This window comes from Jaculus jaculus, chromosome 20 (genome assembly GCF_020740685.1).
Source record: "Jaculus jaculus isolate mJacJac1 chromosome 20, mJacJac1.mat.Y.cur, whole genome shotgun sequence".
Lineage (NCBI taxonomy): Eukaryota > Metazoa > Chordata > Mammalia > Rodentia > Dipodidae > Jaculus > Jaculus jaculus.
The window spans coordinates 11,970,047-11,983,479 of record NC_059121.1 but is presented as its reverse complement, the minus strand read 5'-3'; positions in this window follow the sequence as shown (position 1 = coordinate 11,983,479).

Below are 13,433 nucleotides of genomic sequence, written 5' to 3'. Positions count from 1 at the left end.
GATGCACGTGTGGAGGTCAGAGGACAATTTTAGGGTGTTGGTCTCACTCTCCACCTTGTCTGAGGCCCAGTCTCTCATTCATCTCTCTGTTCTCCAGTCTAGCTGACCTGTGAGCTTCTGCAGCAAGTGTTTTATCCACTGAACCACCTCCCCAGCCCCTCAGTCATTATGATTTTGGCCATTTTCAGTGTGTACTCCAGTGGCATCTAGAGTTCATCTCCAGCTCACCTACAGTATGTGTAATTATAAATATAAGTTACACATGTCAACGTACACATATTATCAATTCAAATGTTTTTATTAGGTAAGCACAGATCAGTAGAAATGATGATAAATGACCATGTATAAAAGAAACAGGAAAAAACCCTCATTTTTTTATGTACATATGTGCTGTGTGTATGTGTAAGTATGTTCACATAGGTGTGGGCATGTGGAAGCCAGAGGGTGACCTCAAGTGTCTTCCTCAATCACTCTGTTTACTGAGACAGGATTTCTCACTTGGCCCCAGAGCTCATCAATTCAGCTAGTCTAGCCAGCCTGAAAACCCCAGCTATCCTCCTGCCATTGCCTCTCTGGCATCACTGGCAGACCACCCACCCACCCAGCCAGCATTTATGTAGGTGACAGGGATCAGAACTCAGGTCCTCACACTTATTCAGCCAGAATTTTATACACAGAGCCTCATTTCTAGCTTCAACATCTCCATTTTAAAGAGACTTTGACGGGGAGACAATCAAAGCATAAAAACCAAAATGACTTACTTTAAAAAATATATTTTATTTGTAAGCAGAGAGAATGAATGAATGTGGGTGTTCCTGGGCCTCCAGCCACTGTATATGCCACTTTTTGCATCTGGCTTCACGTGGGTATTGGGGAAGTGAACCAGGGTCTTTAGGCTTTGCAGGCAAGGACCTTAAATGTTGATCCATCTCTCCAGCCCCTGACTTACTTTTATAAAGAGCATTTCATCTGAAGACTAGCTCTTCCTCAGTCTGTAACAGTAATGAGCTCAAGATTTACTGTGCCACTTCCTCCCAAAGCCTAGTTATTATTCCCTAATATGTCTCAAAGTGAATAGGAATAAAGAAAGAATCCTTTAAAGAGATACCATTCAAAGCAATACTTAAAAAAAAAAAAAAAAAGAGGGGCTGGAGAGATGGCTTAGCGGTCAAGCGCTTGCCTGTGAAGCCTAAGGACCCCGGTTCGAGGCTTGGTTCCCCAGGTCCCACGTTAGCCAGATGCACAAGGGGGCGCACGCGTCTGGAGTTCGTTTGCAGTGGCTGGAAGCCCTGGCGCGCCCATTCCCTCTCTCTCCCTCTATCTGTCTTTCTCTCTCTATCTGTCACTCTCAAATAAATAAATAAAAAACGAACAAAAAAATATTAAAAAAAAAAAAGAGTCTCTAAGGTTGGAGAGATGGCTTAGTGGCTAAGGTGCTTGTCCATGAAGCCTAAGGACCCATGTTTGACTCCCCAGATCCCATGTAAGCCAGACGCACAAGGTGAAGCATGCAAAAGGTCACACATGTGCACAAGGTAGCATACGCGTCTGGAGTTCCATTACAGCGGTTTGAGGCCCTGGTGCACCAATTCTCTCTCTCTCTCTCTCACTCTCTTGCTCTCTCTCTCTCACTAAAAAAATAGGCCAATCTGTTGGGCTTGCTTCAAAAAAAGATAAGAAAGAAGAAAAGATTATCTAAAAGGAGGGAAGAGAAGGGTAGGAAAGAAACGAAACAAGACATCTCTGAATACATCTTCTTAAACAGTTTGGTCATGTAAACCAAATAAATGTTTCCTAAGCAAATACAATTTGCAAAAAGCAATCTATAAGAATTTGGCCAACTGAAACAAATGGACCTAACTGGAGCTGAAGTGAAAGAATTAAGACATATGAGCTTTATTATGCAACCGGCAATCCAAAAAGATGCAAAGGAAAGAATTAGTTTAAGGAAACGCCTTCATGAAATATGGTATGGGAACAAATTAAAATATAAGGAAATCATAAAATGTATCCTGTAGCTTAATTGTCACAGGTAAGATTGCCATTATTTCAAAATGATTTTATACTCTAATGTAGCATAGGTAATTATATTGACATTAGGGAAAACAATTTCATTGTAAAAGATACAAATTGGGCTGGCAAGATTTATCAGTGGTTAAGGTGCTTGCCTTCAGAGCCCTAAAGACCTGAGCTCAGTTTCCCAGAACCCATGAGAAGCTGAATGCACAAAGTGGCACGTGGATCTGGAGTCCATTTGCAATGGCTGAAGGCTCTGGCATACCCATTCTCTCTGTCTGTTTCTCTTCTATCTCTTTCTGCTTGGAAATAAATGAATAAATAAATAAATTTTAATAAAATATTTCTCAAAAAGAAAAAAGGCCTGGTGTGGTGGTGCACATTTTTAATCCCAGCATTTGGTAGGCAGAGGTAGGAGGATTGCTGTGAGTTCAAGGCCACTCAAGGACTACTGAGTGAATTCCAGGTCAGCCTGGGCTAGAGCAAGACCTTACCTAAAAAAAAAAAAAAAAAAAAAAGATACAAATAAAAAGTCAAAGTATAAGTAGAAAAATTCTATAGGCAGACCTGTTATAATATTTAATTTATGGCCGGGCATGGTGGCACACGCCTTTAATCCCAGCACTTGGGAGGCAGAGGTAGGAGGATCACCGTGAGTTCAGGGCCACCCTGAGACTACATAGTGAATTCCAGGTCAGCCTGGGCTAGAGTGAGACCCTACCTCAAAAAATAAAAATAAAAATATTTAATTTAGAAATATCATTATAGTAATCACCTATTTGAATATAGATGATCTTGGGCTTTTGATGATTTGACTCAGTATTTTTCAACTTTACAATGATGTGAAAGCGAGATATATATATATATATGTATATATATACATATATATATGTATGTATGTTGCAGAAACCTTGATTCTGAATGTTAGTATTTTCTGGAGCAGGGTGTGCTGTATTGTACTGTCCTCAAAGGATGGGCAGCAGCAGTGAGTCACAAGGTCACCAGGGTGAAAACTGATTCTCTACAGTGGATTTTGTTGCTAGATTTATTGGATACAGGTATTTAGTAAATTACATGCAATAATCGACACTTTATTATGGAATAACTTTTGTGTTAAATGATTTCCACCAACTGTGAGCTAATAAAGTGTTCTGAGCATGTTAAAGTGGCTCACACAGGCTGCGATGATACTCAGCAAGTTTGGGTATGAAATGCAGCTGGACTTGATGTTTTCAAGTTACGCTGAGCTTCTGGGAACACAAGCCACTGTAAGTCAAGGAGGCATCTGCACGCAGATTGCAGCGCTGTCAACTGAAGAAGCAATGATGAAATAAACACTTGACTCTGGCAGCTGTTATCACTGGATGAAATAGTTGGATGGATGATGAGAACTTCCCGCGAAGAATAAGGCTGTTAGCACATGACCAAACAATCTTCAGAAATGGGAAACCAGACATTGCATGCCTCCGTGATGCAAATGAAGCACACAGTGTCTAGCAAGAATTCTTAGGGGAAATGTTGACCCTGAGTCTAAGCACCTCTTCAAAGGAAAGCAAACATTCCCTAGGAAACTTACTTGGTTTTTGCAAAGAGTTTATGGCAGGGATGACTTGGGCGTCAGGGAGAGTTACTATGTCCAGCCTAAAAGAAGTTAACATGCACAATAACCAAATGCTGTGTATGTACACTATTAAGATCTGGAGTCTGACAACCAGAGAAACATACTTCTGCATCAATTAGGAAATCATATTATGATCTGGGTATCTCTCTACTATAGAGTGTTTTAAAAGTCTTCAATATAAAATGTCCTTTTTTTAAAGGTGTGCACCATGTCCAGCAGCTTCCAGCTTTAAAAAATTTTTTTTTGCTGTTTATTTATTAGAGACAGAGAGGGAGGGAGGGAGGGAGGGAGAGAGAGAGAAAGAGAGAGAGAGAGAGAATGGGCATGCCAGAGCCACCAGCCCCTACAAACAAACTGCAGACACATGCACCACCTTGTGTATCTGGCTTACCTGGGACCTGGAGAATCAAACCTGGGTCCTTAGGCTTTGCAGGCAAGTGCCTTGACTGCTAAGCCATCTCTCCAGCCCTTGTTTTTGTTTTCTCAGACAGGGTCTCATTTTATGAGGCTGGTCTGAAGATGACCATGAACTTCTGATCCTCCTGCCTCAACTTTTTGTGTTCTGGGGTGACAGGCATGTGCTACCATGTCTGGTTTATGCAGTACTGGGGGTGGGAACCAGGACTTCATGCATGCTAGACAGGCGCTTTACGAACTGAGCTACAGCTCCAGTCCTTTCAAAAAAATGCAGTTTCACACCAAAAAAAAATATATATATATCTGTTCTGGTTACTATTGCCATGGAACAAGTTACCTCAAAACTTACTGGATTAAGCTGCAGTGTGCTCATTTCATCATATCTTATATATTAGCTGGGTCATAAATTAGAAAGGACTTTTGGGATCAGACTCAGGCCCTCATACTTGTAAAGCAAGTGATTTTACCTGCTGACCCATCTCAGCCCATCTTAAATGACTTTGAGCTCAGCTTGGTACTAGATCTATTAGATACTATACCTAGTTATGATGTGCTTAGTTGAATTCCTCACAAGCTGTTACTAATTGAGAGCACCATCAATAAACAGTAGTTGGTGTGGTTTCATGATTCTCTGAGAGCCCTGACATGGTTATGGTTTGTAAAGAAGAATGGCACCTGTCCAGGAGACTGGCAGTCACCATAAACTACCGCAATCAGGAAACTTCTGGGGAGGACAGGGAGGGAGGTGCTGGGTTTGCCAGCATGGGTGCCTGCTTGTTTGGCCTCGTTCCTATTCGTTTTAATTCTTCCCCGGGCTGCCTTTTCTTTGTCTTTCCCAACCCTTGCCCTCACTCCCACCCCCTCCCTGCAGCAAGAATAGAGTCTTAGGGTGACCTAGGGGGGCCTCAAACTCGTGATCCTTCTGCCTAGCCTCTCAAGTGCTCAAACTACAGATTGCTGCTTTCAAAACAGGAATGAGATAGTCTCCCTTGTGTGGAATATGAATGAATCATGCCAAAGCTTTTTAGAGAAAACTAATGGAGTTTGGAACCCAATTGGTTTAAAAATATTTCTGAAAACGAAGCAAAACATAACCAGATTTTTGAATCTAGAGGATATTCTTGGCCTATGAGAAATGGAAGATTTTCTTTAAAAATTCTTAAAAATCAAAGATAACCTTACATATGTTTCTAGACACTGGAATTCATTTGTGGTATACATTGAAATGTAATTTCCTGGGCTGGGGAAATGGCTTAGCAATTAAGGCACTTGCCTGCAAAGCCAAAGGACCTAGGTTCAATTCCCCAGAAACCACGTAAGCCAGATGCACAAGGAGGCAAACACATCTGGAGTTTGTTTGCTGTGGCTGGAGGTCCTGGTGCGCCCATTCTCTCTCTTCATCTCTGCTTTTCTCTCTCTCTCAAATAAATAAAAATTAACAAAAAAATGAAATTTAATTTCCCAAAATGATTTAATCAGATAATACCTGTAGTTGTTCAAAGAAAGAAAACCTAATGTATCAAACTATGAGTTGTCAAATTATGTCACACAAACAGTGGTCTAACTATAAAATGACTTCCTTATTAAACTATTTTACTAATTTTCCCTGGTGCTATGACAGGATGTAACAACAACAAAGCTACACTGTGAAGGACACTGGTCTGGGGTGTGTATCTCTCCAACAACTACTTTCAGGGCCTTCATTTTTTCTAGTTAGCAACCTTTATTTACCTACGGATATTTGTGAAGATTATATGAAGATCCACATATTTTGATTTTGTAAGCTTAAAAGATCCATGTTTCCAATCAGTCAACATTTCAAAAGTTCAAAGACTGTTGAATAAATTAAGTTCTTCCTTTTTAGCATTATTATTATTATTATTGGTTTTTCGAGGTAGGGTTCTCTGACCTGGAATTCCCTATGTACTCTCAGGGTGGCCTTGAACTCACAGCAATCCTCCTACATCTGCTGGGATTAAAGGAGTATGCCACCACACCCAGCACAAATTCTGCCTTTTTGAAAAAAACATTACTTATTTACTTGAAAGCAGAGAGAGAGATTGAGACTGGGTACACCAGGGCTTCTAGCTGCTACAAATGAATTCCAGATGCACGCAGCACTTTGTGCATCTGGCTTTACGTGCGTACTGGGGAATCAAACCTGGATCATTGGGCTTTGCAGACAAGTGCCTTAAACACTGAGCCATCTGTTCAGCTCAAGTTCTGCCTATTATATCACAGGTTAAAAAAAAATACATTTGCAAAAACTACAGAGAGCTGGACATGGTGTTGCATGCTTTTAATCCCAGAATTTGAGAGACAGAAGTAGGAGAATTGTGGTGCATTAGAGACCAGCTTGGGATGACAGAGAGAATTCTAGGTCAGCCTGGGCTGAAGTGAGACCCTACCTTGAAAAGCCAAACTAAAAAAATCACAAACAGATAATCTGGAGTGACTCAGAGGCCTCTTCACATTCTCTGCAAAGTGGCTTATTTATCTTACAAATTGTGCCCTGTAAGAAAAATGCTTCTCTGTAGATGGCATTTTTTTGACATCAAGAATAGGCCTATTAAAAAGCAAAAGAGGAGAACTGCATATATATTTTCTTTATTACATTCTTTGTGGAATATGCTCTGGCAAATAGAAAACCTTGCAGAAACCATCTAACCGAGGGGAGAAATTCTACTCTGCACAAAACTCCCATTGATGTCAGTAGGAGTTCTGTGAATGGGACAAATGTTGAACTTGACCCTGTAATGTTTAAACTGCAATCCTCCCCACTCTTGGCAGAGCCTAGCTTCCCACTGAAAGAAGCTGTAGTATGTGCAAGGATTACACAGCGGGCTAACAGTCTAGTTTTTCACTTCCTTTGGAGCAACAGATGAGACCCAGAATGCCTTCTTTTAGGGTTGTTGGGTATGCTTAAGCACCAAGACTTTACATGAGGTGGTGTGAGAAAGTGAAAGGTAGATGTGAATGGACATTCATGTTGGTAGCGATTTTTTTTTTTTTTTTTTTTTTTTTTTTGAGGTAGGGCCTCACTCTAGCTCAGGCTGACCTGGAATTCACTATGTAGTCTCAGGGTGGCCTCAAACTCACGGCGATCCTCCTACCCCTGCCTCCCGAGTGCTGGGATTAAAGGCGTGCGCCACCCCGCCCGGCCCTTGGTAGCGATTTTTAAACTCACTCCTCGGCTAGCCTCAATTAGTCCTGTGTACAGTGAAGCAAAGGGGGACACCAGCCGTGAACGAGCCCAGTCCTGGAGAGCAGCGCTGAGTGAGGCACACTTCCATTACTTGTATACAGAAGCATTACCCGCAAGATCCCAGGGCAACGACTTTTGGTTCAATAAGGTAGCATTAGTAATAAATACAGTTGAAAGAAAATGAATTATCTTCATTTCAAGGTGAGAAACTGAGCTATGCCTAGTGGCACAGGCTATTATCTCAGCACTCAGGAGGCTGAGGCGGGAGGATTGCCATGAGTTTGAAGCCAACCTGAGCTGCACAGTAAGGTCCTGTCTCAAAAAGAACAAGAACAAAAACAAATAAACAAAAAAGGTAAGTGGGGTTGGAGAGATGGCTTAACAGTTAAGGCACTGGCCAGCAAAGCCAAAGGACCCACGTTTGATTCTCCAGGACCCATATAAGCCAGATGCACAAAATGGTGCATGCACCTGGGGTTTGTTTGCAGTGGCTGGAGGCTCTGGTTGCACCCATTCCTTTCTCTCTCTCTCTCTCTCTCTCTTTCTCTCTCTCTATATCTTATAAATAAATAAAATAAAAATAAATTTTAAAAGAAAGGTCAACAACTGTAAATATCAATTTGTAATGGCTGTTTTTCACTCAGTATCTCTCTCTCTCCGCCCTGGGGCAGGGACATCTGACTCTAGCATAGTCACTTACCACTGACTGAATCCAGAAATGAGGAAATGAGCAGTAAGACCTTGCAATCACCTAGTGTACATGGTTAGGTTAGATGGAGGGTCCTGCTTTTACCTATTTGCTCTTGGTGGGGTGTTTTTGTTCTCAGCTGTGTACTTTGTAAATCCTATATTTTCTACAATGCACATGTATTGCCTGTATAATAGACAGAAGGAAGGGAGGGAGGGTGAGAGGGGAGGGGAGAGGAGAAGAGGGGAGGAAAGGGAGAGAGAGGGGAAGGAAAGGGGCTAGCTCTTGTTTGGAAGGAGCAGAGCACAAAGAGGAACATAGAAGTATTTCAAGATGATATTAAAACTCCCTTTGTTTTTACCATAAGTATGTAGATTATGCAGTGATTCCGAAATGAACATGTTGGCTTACATTCAGTGTAGAAAACCTGCTAGTAGAAATCTTTAAAGTTGTTCAAGGAAGACACCGAGTTGAATAGCTGGCGTTTATGCTGCATCTGGGTTCCCATTCCAGCTCTGTCGCTGCCTCGCTACGTGATCTGGTGCAGGCACGTTATCTATTGACCAGCATTATAACTTATTATCCTAATAAGGATAGATACACTGAAGAAGAGATGGGAATAAAGGGTCAGGCTGTGCTGTTTGTACCAGCTGTAGCTGTTGACGGTCTCAGAAACCAGACTTACTGAGAAGGACACTTGGGAGCCATAAAATTAAGAGTCCAAGGACATTTTCAAAGTGACCTGTTTCACTGCTTCCCTACACAGAAGGCTCCTGGTACAGTTTCCTGGGGAAAAATCAGACAATTTAGGAACCTAATGGCCTCTATAGAGTTTTCTTTCTTTTTAACTAATTTGGAGCTGTTTTTTTTTTTTTTTTTTTCCATCAGTGTGTGGCATGCATGCATACATGTGTGCACCATGGCTTGTGTGTAGAGGTCAGGGGACAGCTTTGAGGTCTCTTGGCAGCACCTTCTGTGAGACAGGGTCTCTTACTGCTGTAAACAAACTGCCCGAGGACAAGGAATGTGTCAGACTAGGCTGGCCCCAAACTTGGGACACTGATGGCTCCGCCCACCCCCCCTCCTCATAGGAGCTTTCAAGGTCACTGATATGTGTGAGCCACTTTGTATCCAGCTTTTCATGGAAATTGGGGAACTGAACCCTGTCTGGCAGGCTTTGGAAGCAAGTGCCTTTAACCACTGGGCAATCTCCCTAGTTCCCAGAGATGTCTGCTTGTCTGCTTGTCTGCTTGTTTGTTTGTTTGTTTGGGAGGGATGCAACTCAGGGAGTAGTGCATGTCACAAATGTTCTTGAGCTACATCAGTAGTCCTGTTTTATTACTATTTTTGTTATAAAAATTGAAGCTCTGGGCTGGAGAGTTGGCTTGGCTGTTAAGCACTTGCCTGTGAAGCCTAAGGACCCCGGTTCGAGGCTCAATTCTCCAGTACCCACATTAGCCAGATACACAAGGGGGCGCACATGTCTGGAGTTCGTTTGCGGTGGCTGACGCCCTGGCGCGCCCATTCTCTCTCTCTCTCTCTGCCCCTTTCTCTCTGTCTGTCGCTCTCAAATAAGTAAATAAAAATAACAAAAAAAAAAAATTTGAAGTTCTTTGAGGTAGAGTCTCACTCTATAGTCCAGGCTGACCTGGAACTCACTCTGTAATTCCAGGCTAGCCTCAAACTCACTGTGATAACCCCTATCTCTGCATCCTGAGTGCTAGGATTAAAGGCGTGGGCCACCAACACCTGGCTTAGAAATTGAAATTGTTATAATTAGAAATTATCCATACTTCTCTTAACGCTATGCCATCCATTGTGTGTGTGATTGTGTGTATGCATATGTGTATGTGGTTCACATGTGTAGAGGCACGTGTGTGTGTGTGGGTATGGGTGTGCCCACGTACCTCTGGGGAGGGAGGCAAAGGTTGACATTGGCTGTCCTTATTCACTCAGATACACAAGTAGGAAAACCTGATTTTTGGCTCCAGGGTTCAAGTGTGCAAGTATGTGTGGAGGCCAGTAGACCTCTTTGAATGGATGGCCCCGTTATATCCACGATTTTGTCAAAGTTTGTAATATAGGGCTGCAGCCCCCTGGCTGAAGGAGGTGTCCATGGGCAGATGCTAGGACCCAGCCCTAAGGTGTGGGGTGGATTTGGAATTCCAGTCTGAAGACACGCAGAGTGCCTGAGCTTTGCCTGGAATTCATGCTTCCTTAGAGTGGTGCTGGCGTGTGGCTTCTCTCTCTCAGCTTGGACCTGTGAAAGTGGGTCGGCTTCTCCTGCCATTACGTGTAAGCTTCAGATAAATGCCATTTCTCCCATAAACTGTGCTTGATTTGGAGGTTCATTCCAGCGACATGAGGCTATCTGCCACAGCAACCTTGAGCGTCTTCCTCAGGAATGACAAGCATTTGTTGAGATAGGGTCTGTCACTGCCCTGGAACTCCAAGGATCCTCCTATCTCTGCCTCCCCAGCACTGGGATTATAGGCATGTGCTAAAATGCTGGGCATTTACATGGGTATAAGGTTTTCATGTTTGAGAGGTAAACACGAACTCCAGAAGCGTGCGCCACCTGTGCATCTGGCTGATGTGGGTCCTGGGGAATAGAGCCTCGAACCGGGGTGCTTAGGCTTCACAGGCAAGTGCTTAATCACTAAGCCATCTCTCCAGCCAGGAGGTGCACCTTTTGATGATAACCAAGCACAGTTCTTTTTTGCTTTAGAGAATTGAACATCAATTTAAAAAGACCCCTATTGGAATAGAGAGGGAAAAAAAGAAAAGAAAAACTCTTGGAAATTATAAAATATTTGACAACTGTAAGAACTGTCTTATCTCTACACGTTTACTTTTCTACATATAGAAGTGTCCTTTGAAAGGAAAGTGGTATGTCTATTGATAGTCTGGTATACTGTGTATCAGAAAATATGAATGACAGATCATATAAAAGTTTTATGTACAAAATCAAAAAACCTCCAAAGTTTGAAGAGGTAGAAAGAAATTAAGCACCCATTGTAGAGTAAAACTAGAAGAAAAAAGTAAAAGTGATTAAAATGCAGAAAGCTAAAATATATGGTTGATGTTAACTTAACGGCATAAAACAAGGGACTGGACTAGGGGAAACCAGGAGAGATAGGAAACATTCAAAATTATGCTGCTGCACCAGAGTATTGTGGTGTACACCTTTAATCCCAGCACTTCAGGAGACTGAGGTAAGAGGATCATTGTGAGTTCAAAGCCAGCCTATAACTACAGAGTGTGAATTCCAGGTTAGCCTGGACTATAGTGAGACCTTACCTCAAAAAAAAAAAAAAAAATGCTGCTGTTTAGATTGGCAGTTTTGAAGAAAACATATCTCTTACCCAGAAAATAAATTTATCTCTAAGGCAAGAAAGTTAAATTTCTAAAGCATATTTAGAATTACTTTATATGACCTGAGAAATATCATTTTCCAATTACTGATTAAGCTAGATTTAAGTGAGATTTATCCAGTATTGCAGTTATGATATGGTAGCCTTTGATGATATATAGAGAGGCTTTACTCTTTCTGAAATATAAGTAATATAAGGCTTACCCCCCCCAAATAACTGTCTTTTGGGGTAATAAAAGCTAGCATTTTAGATCAGGGCATGCAACCACTTATTATACCTCAAGTTAGGTTTAATAGCTATGTACTGGTTATGTTCATAGCTAAATGGTTGTTTAGAATAAAATGCTTTGGGAAAAAAATTCTTGAAGTGTGGGCTTTAGTGAATAGGAAATGTGTAATTTTGTTACCTAAGGAAAGACTTTTTCTGCCTTGCATAGAAGCCAAGCTTGCATGAAAGGGTATTAGTATTAGTACTTAAATTTTTGTTGATTTAATATTGCTACAATTTGTAAAGTGATATGTGCATGGTAATATGATAGAGACAGATTATGATTCATACTAGAGAGGGGAAGTAAGAAGGGAATGAAGTTGGAAATTCTTATGATGACTAGTTGCCTCACTTCTCCCAGGATAAATCAGGGTCACATCTGTTGCCCCTATGTAATTATTGTCTGCTTTCATTCTCAAGGTATCCTGGTTTGGATAATAAACTATGGTGGCCTTAGAAATAATGGGAGAGGGGCTGGACAGATGGGTTAGCAGTTAAGGCTCTTGCCTGCAATGTCTAAGGACCCATGTTTGACTCTCCAGATCCCACGTAAGCCAGACACATAAAAGTGAGGCAAGCACAAGGTCACACATGCCCACTACGTGGTGGAAGCACCTGGAGTTTGATTTAAGAGGCTGAGACCCTATTGCACCAATTGTCTCTCTCTCTCTAAAATAAAAAATAATTAAATAAAAAATAATGGGAGAGGGTACACAGTAACATTTCATTTAAAAGTGCTAACATGGGCTGGAGAGATGGCTTAGTGGTTAAGTGCTTGCCTGTGAGCCTAAGGACCCAGGTTCGAGGCTCGGTTCCCCAGGACCCACATTAGCCAGATGCACAAGGGGGCACACATGTCTGGATTTCGTTTGCAGTGTCTGGAGACCCTGGTGCGCCCATTCTCTCTCTCTCTCTCTGTCACTCTCAAATAAATAAATAAATAAAAAACAAAAAAACCCAATAAATAAATAAAAGTGCTAACATGATTGAGTGCAGTAACTTTACCAGCATGATTTCTTTTAGTTCTCCTCATAACTCATGCAATGCTTAGCAGGATGGTCCTTGTTCCACAGACAAAAAGCTCAAATTCTTGTTTGCTGCTTTTCAGGAACTTGCCTCAAGTCACTCAGCAGTGTTTCTAATTTAGTCTTGTTTCAGAAGCCACACAAATAATCATTGCGCATTGTTTGTATTGGCCACACATTTAAAACAAGATAACGGAAAGAAATTTAGCTTCCAGAAGTTCTCAAAATGGATAGAATAGAAATACTGCCGTACACGTACACTAGTCCCACCTCATTTGCAGTTCTGCTGTCCGTCATTCCAGTTACCTGCGGTCAAGTGTGGCCTGAAAATATTGCACGGAAAATTCTCCAAATGAACCATTTACAGCATGCTGTAATGTCTGAACTAATGTGAAGAGATCTCGTACTGGGACACAGATTATCCATTTGTCCAGTGTCTTCACACTGTATATATTATCCATGCATTACTCACTTGTTAACAGACTGTCTGTGATCAAGGAAATCTTATATAATAGACTGACGCTGCATCACAATTATCTCACTTTATCTTGTTGTGCAGGCACTTTAAAGACAGAGTCTTGGGCTGGAGGGATGGCTTAGTGGTTAAGGCACATTCCTGTAAAGCCTAAAGACCCAGGTTGGATTCTCCAGGTCCCACATAAGCCAGATACACATGGTGGTACATGCATTTGGAGTTTGTTTGCAGTGGCTAGAGGCCCTGGCGCACCCATTCTCTCTCTCTCTCTCTCTGGGTGTCTCTAATAAATAAAAATAAATCTTTAAAAAGAAGGGGGGGTGCTGGAGAGATGACTTAGCAGTT